The following is a 6759-nucleotide window of genomic DNA, read 5'->3' as shown; positions in this document are numbered from 1 at the left end:
CGCGCGGCCGCGCCCCCCCCGCGGCCGGCGCCATCTCGGCATGGCTCACGGTGAACTTCTTGCATGGCCATTTTTAGCTAGCCGTGCTGCCAACAGAAGGGCAGAAGCGGCGACAAGAGCTTCTCCTTTAAACTGCGCCCTGCATGAATAGAGGTGCTGAATTGAAAGGGTTAAAATAATTGTACTTGGGCGTAATTGGGCAAGAATAAGATACATTGTAACCAATGTAGAAGTTAGCAAATAACTTGGCAAGAGATAGGGAACAAAGCTTGCAAAAATGAAGGACAAAGCTTGCTAAAACCAGTGAAGAAACTGCTGAAACAGCTAACAGGAGACTGTGCATGCCTAGAGAAGAAAGGTGCAAAGTGCAGAGCGAGGAAGACGTTCAGCCTTCATCGAATTGCCCACCGAGCCTTCCTGAGCGCGACCACCAGGGAGCCCTGGGCCTGCGCTCCGCGTGTGCTACTGATAATAACGAGTGCTGAGAAATGGTTTGCACAACCACACCTTTTCTAGGGAAAACAATGAATATGCATGAAATGGACCATACATTGTAATCTGCCGTGTGCCTGGGGTGTGCGTGTTAGGAGGGTCGATCTCCCACGCACCCGGCGCGCTGAGTAAAGCAAATACCTGTTTCTTGGACTTTGTCTCGGAAGTGTCTCTTGGCCCACTTTGGGGCGATTCAGAACAGAGCCGGCACTGCAGCGACCGGCACCGCCCATGTGGTGCCAGTGGGGACCACATGGCTAGCGATGAAAACATAGCGACTAATTCCCCCACACATCTCAGCACTGCAAAAATCCTACAGAAATCTTTGAACTAGTGGAATTTCTTGACAATGGTACTTATGAATAGCAGGTTTTTTTCTTCTTAGTAGGAGAAAGAGGAGAAAGTGAGGACATGGGGAGAAAACCAACATAGCAACACCAAGGTCAGTGAAAAGAGAGAGAGGGGGAGGAGGTGCTCCAAGCATCAAGAGTTGAAATCTCTCTCTAAGTCGTGGTGAGGACTATAATACAACAAATTGTTTCCCTATAATCCATGAAGTCTATGGGGGGATGCAGCCCATGAGAAAGAGTACTCACACTGGAGCAAGTGGATGCTACAAAGCTGTAATCTAGTGAGGAACTTGAACACAGAGAGCAGACCTTTGCTTCCAGAGACAGAGAACCCTTGTTTCCAAACTAGAACAGCTTATCCTTAAAAAACGACACCCCATGAACTAAATGACCCACAGTGTGCAGTTTTGGGAAGACTGCTTTGCTCATGGGACTGACTCACGTTACAGCAGGTCGGGCGGGACTGCTATTCATGAAAATTAGAACCACACTAGAAAAATTCACAGAGAATTATCTCCTGTGGGAAGGACCCCACGGCACAACAGAAGAAAGACCCTTCTTTCCCTGAACGAACTGAAGAAAGATTTTTAGAAAGTGAAAGACTGACCAAAACTCCATGTTTTGTCTCCCTGTTATTGTCGGTGGGAAAGAGGGAAGGACTGGGAAGAAAAAAATGTTCTAAAGGTTTATTTTAGTTCTTACTACCCTTTTAACTTTTAATTCTGTTAATAATAAATTTTCTTTATACTGTTTAAGTTTTGAACCTGCTTTGCCCTTAAGGTATTTTTTCTCCTAATTCTAATCTGAACTCATGAGCCCTTTGTTACGATTCTCGTGGATGCCTGGCTTTTAAGCAGTGTAAAACTGTGACACACTCCTGACATTGCGGCTGAAAAACTCTGGGGTGCACAAACCTCCACCTGGGCTGAATGACTTTAATAAGTGAAGGGACTTTCTCACGCAGCCACCTCCACCGCCATGGCATGAGAGGACTAAAGCTCTTCAAAAAAAGTAATTGTCAGTATTTTGCAGTATTTCCTTCCAAGCTTCTCCTCCCAACGCCTTAAACAAAATAAAAAATAACTGAAGAAAGTCACGGCATAATCTCCTCCAGATAACTGAATGTAACAGAGATTTAGTCAAAGACCATGGGCATTTTACTGAGAAACACTGGCAAAGTTACCAGAAGGCTGAACTGTGAGCCCCACCTAGAGCAAGTGTTAAACTTTTGCTAACACAGTTCATTATCTTGCAAAACAAATTATCCCAAGTGAACTGTGACATTAATGTGTGTGATTCTCCCTCCAGTTGTTCAGGCTATTAATGTATAAGATGTAATTAGAAGTAAGGGTAGAAAATAGCCTTTGCTGAATATTTTTCAGACCATTAGTTGACAGAATTTTCTACACTATTTCACTCTCGCATTTCTGAGTACAAGTGCCTTCTCTTTAAGTGCTTCCCAACCTGCTAAGCTCAATGTGTTTTCAGTGATTGCACTACCCACGCAAAGTGTATCAGTGACTCCAGCTCTTACTCCACTATTTCACCCAGCTGGAGAAGATCAGGTCAAATTAGGGTTATATTGACAAGCAGCTGCCTTGTTTCACTCACCTCAAAGGAAAAAGGCCAAATCAGTCTTACTCTCTAATCCACACCACATTGTTAGAATTGAAGAAAGAAGCTGGGAGAAAAACAATAGATTATTGCGTATCTATCCACTGTAGAAATCATATTATTGTCACTATTCAGCAACTGAACTTAGTCACACACTTTTGAGGTGCAACAGACGCTTGGAAAAAAAGTACTTGGTAAACACACAAGAGCCTTTCAGATTTTTGATTCTTGGACCACATGACTATCATTCTTTATGCTGTGGCAGAGGCTAGGAGACCTAGCCATGGACCAGAGATCAGCTGCCTTGAGTTCCCTGGAGGAAAAAAAAAAAAAAAAAGAAACAGGAAAGTTCAAACCCACATAAAGCAGCAGATGAAAAGCAGTATTTAATTCTTTTCCTTCACCCAGTTTTCCACTAACTGCTTTCAAAGCATCACCTTTCCAGTTTCAAACAAGGAAGCAGACTGCACCCTATGTCAGGAGCCCAACTAACTAAAACTGACAACAAAAGCGTCCCAGTGTAGAAGAATCCATCAAAACCCTACTGAACTCAACCACAGGAATCTCTATAGAACAGGCTGTTTTGTCCCTAGTAAATTTCCCTCCAGAAACTTCTCAGCTGAAGCGACTTTTTAAAGCAGCTGGGTAAGGACTGAGAATCAGTGACAAACACCATCTGAAACTCTGCAGTGAGTACCCCAGGCACATGCCTTGTGTGAAAGAGCCCTGCTCCAAATCCAGTGTTCTGCACTGCCAACAGAACATCAACGCCCTTTGTCAGAGAACCCAAGTCAAACCCAGCCACCCAAGGAGACTCTTTGCGGAGAAGACATCTGCTGATACCCTTCTCCTCCCCACTGTGAAGAATCAGGCTCATCCACCTGCCTTGCCTTTCCCCACCTTCTATGGGGCAGGACAGGAAGGGGTCCTCATCTTTTGGATATTTAAGCCGTGTTCAGCATGCAAGTGGCTTGCTAAAACCCAGCTTAATATGCTTAAAATTAAGCAGGTGCAAATGCCATAAAGATGCAGCCATTACTCCACGAAGAGCTATTAAACCTCCTGTTCTCAAGAGCATTTTCCTTTGGGGTCAGTGAAGTACACTCTGCAGTTCCTTTGAACTTTGTGTTTATGAGATGCACAGATTGCACTTTTGAGAGCAAACTGGTTTCAACTTGTGGTTTCCTTTTATCCAAATGGGTGGTAATCTGAGACAATCTGAGAAGCTTGCATGGATTGTCCTTGATTCTTGGATACATAAATACATTTCCTTGTAAAGAAAGGTACATACAAGCCACTAAAACCAGGCACATTGTGGCATGTTGGGAGTACTCATCTAGGTCAAGAATTTGTTTATACAAATTCTAAAAATGAATTTTGGGGGGAAAATAATCTCTGCTCTGTTTAGAGCATGAACAGCCATGGTAAACATCCATCAGAGCAGGCACTCCTGTCTGCTGCAAACAGTACAGAGCTTGTTCAAGAAGCTACTTTATTTTTGCTCACTGGCTAAAATGCAAGAACAGGCATCCAACAGAGGTCTGCCCACATGATGGTCCACATAAATTATCATCCCATTTCTCCAAAATCTCAATTCTAACTTTTCAAAAGAAACAAAATAAAACACCTAATTCACCAAACTTAAAAGCTGAGGATTTTAGCGGTACAACAACAGTACTCAAGAGGTCAGGACACAACCTGTCATCTAGCTGCTGAAGATTCCCTGCACTACTGAGCTTGCCTCACTTATGGATGTCAGTGTCCGTGTGTGAGCTGCTTTTTTAACTCACCAACTACAGAAAAACTTGGTTTGGTCCTGGAAGATACAGTGAAAATCCAATATACTTTTCAGTTTTAAGCTAGAGTTTAAGGACAGGTTTCTGAAAAAGAGGAGCTAAATCTTTTTTCTCTTAAACCTCTTCTGTATCCCTGAATATATAGATACATATACAAATATAGGTATATACACCAACATACACAGGCTTTATATATATATTTATATATATTTAAATTGGCAACTCTTAAGTATACAAGTTCAGCTCAAAGCATTTCAGTAAATAAACATCTTAACCAAGCCCAGGTGTGGCAGGGCATATCACCCCTCTCCCCACCACAGGTGGCTGGTGCAGATAGGAGAGAAACCCAGGTGGGCAAGGCCCAGCAGGTATCTCCTGGCACCAAAGGGTCTGCCAGCCTAACCAAGAATTAACACCTTGGTATGGACAACATATATAGGAAGAGATAAAAGAAAAAAACATAGGTTCCCAAAAGGCCTGCTTTACACTATAAAAGTACTACAGATAGCACAGAGGCCGAAGTCTCTTACACACTCCCTGGGAATGTGAGGGATGACTTCTCCCTGAAGCTTGGATGCAACTTCGGGGTTACTTTTCTGGAAATTGAGGGAAAGGATTTTGATGTGTGCTCCCCATCACAATTGGATGGTAAGAAACATTGGATCCTGTTATATTATTTCTTCACTAGCTGTAAAATTAATGGTACCTTTAACCCTGCATGTAATACTAGTTGTCTATTTTTGTCTTATTCCTGTGTAGTAGTAGTAGTCTGTTTAAAGTCTTATGTCTATTAGTTTTGTGTCTATTAAATAAATAATTAATTCTATAATAGACTGAATCAGCCATTATTAAAGAACTGGTGAATGAGAGTGGGTCTTGGGGTGCCACCTCAATAAAACTACTGCCTGCTGCCAGAGGCCTGGGCAAAAGGCAGGGAGTTATTTAAACCCACATCATCCATTCATAACACCAGGGAAGCAGGAAAGAAAAACAACTGTGAAATAAATACCTTGCAGATACAGTTACTTTAGCAGGGCTCCAGAGATTAACAGTTACTTAGTGCTTGCAATCTGTTCAGCGATGTGAAAGACACAAAGATTAAGAAATCAGATTTCTGGGGACCATCCAAGGGCTTGTCAGCCGCAATGCGAGTGCTGCTGACACTGCCAGTCCTTGAAAAGTCACCTCTCATGTTTTATCAACCTCTTCAATTTCATGTACTCCAAAACCAACTCAAACAATAAATGCAGACTGTGACTGTGGAGATATAGTTCTTTCCAACTGTAAAAATTCAATAAATGTGGAATTAGGAAAGTTGGAACCCTGAAAGGGGGTTGGTAAATCTTGTCAAATAAACATGAGAATGTTTTGGTAAAACACGATGCTGGAAATCCCAGAGGGAGCAAACCCAAAAGAAAAACAGACAAGCAAAACTGGGAACATGTTTACTACTGTGCCTAGATGGTCTGCAGAAATCTTGGAGAAGGATTATGAAGGAAATATAATCATGTCAATGATTATATTGTCAAATAAACATGAGAATGTTTTGGTAAAACACGATGCTGGAAATCCCAGAGGGAGCAAACCCAAAAGAAAAACAGACAAGCAAAACTGGGAACGTGTTTACTACTGTGCCTAGATGGTCTGCAGAAATCTTGGAGAAGGATTATGAAGGAAAATATACCTGAGTTTTTATGCTACTCTGAAGGAAGCTAATTGCATCTGTGAAGAAGCATGTTGCATCTTACACCTAAATTTGATTCTAGTCAGGATTTAGGATTTATATACTATGTGATTCAAACTGATAAGCACATTCATAGAGAGGGAGGGGGAAAGACAGAGGGAGGAATGAACCCAAACATATTGTAATTCTTTTGATTTGTCTTCTGGGGATTAAGTGTTCTTATTTTAGAATTTTATTCTTCTCTATCACAAGAAAATCAACTGGATTTTTTCTGTCAAGAGTACTATAGCTATAATACAGCTGTCAGAGATGGGATTTTAAGGGAAGATATATTGTGAAACAGCTCATTAAAAGGAAGAATTTGTCTTAGAAAGCGAAGATCTTCCACTAGACTTTTAAGAAAAAGAACAGTAAGCAGTCAGTTCTCAATGGAGGAACATTTGCAGGATAACCTGGCACAACCCATGTTATTTTGTATTTTTATTACGGCTCTGTTTATCCTCTTTCCTAAGAGTCTTGGAGACACTGTGGATAGTTCTTTGAGAAACAACAAGTTGATGCTCAAAGATACTTAAGAACTGTTGGGAGGAGAACTGAGTAAGACCACAGACATCATCATGCTACAGTGCAAACAGACAACAGCTAAAACCAAATGAAATTATCAGAGTGCTGACAGAAGATGTCATGGAGACCAAAAGAATGAAGAGGCTTCATAAGGGGTTAGACAACTTTGTGGTGGATTGGTATACTGATAGCTATTAAATATGGTAATGCAAATTTGACCTGTAATTCAGGAATCCCTCAGTTATTGACTGGTAGGGAA

The 6759-nt window shown here is 41.6% G+C and overlaps 1 protein-coding gene across 5 annotated transcripts in view; it reads right to left on the bottom strand.

Annotated features, from left to right (window-relative positions):
• GATSL2 (GATS protein like 2) overlaps nt 1–6759 on the bottom strand; it is a 139151-nt gene that overhangs the window by 42416 nt on the left and 89976 nt on the right. For 2 of the 5 annotated variants that reach the window (XM_017735292.1, XM_017735295.1), the window contains exon 3: nt 2454–2523. The exons of the other annotated variants lie outside the window; for them this stretch is intronic. The gene's annotated coding sequence lies outside the window, so the exon portion shown is untranslated. The remainder of the gene's footprint in view (nt 1–2453; nt 2524–6759) is intronic. 5 annotated transcript variants of the gene reach the window in all.

This window comes from Corvus brachyrhynchos, unplaced genomic scaffold (genome assembly GCF_000691975.1).
Source record: "Corvus brachyrhynchos isolate BGI_N302 unplaced genomic scaffold, ASM69197v1 scaffold15, whole genome shotgun sequence".
NCBI lineage: Eukaryota > Metazoa > Chordata > Aves > Passeriformes > Corvidae > Corvus > Corvus brachyrhynchos.
This window is presented reverse-complemented; position numbering and strand designations above follow the sequence as displayed.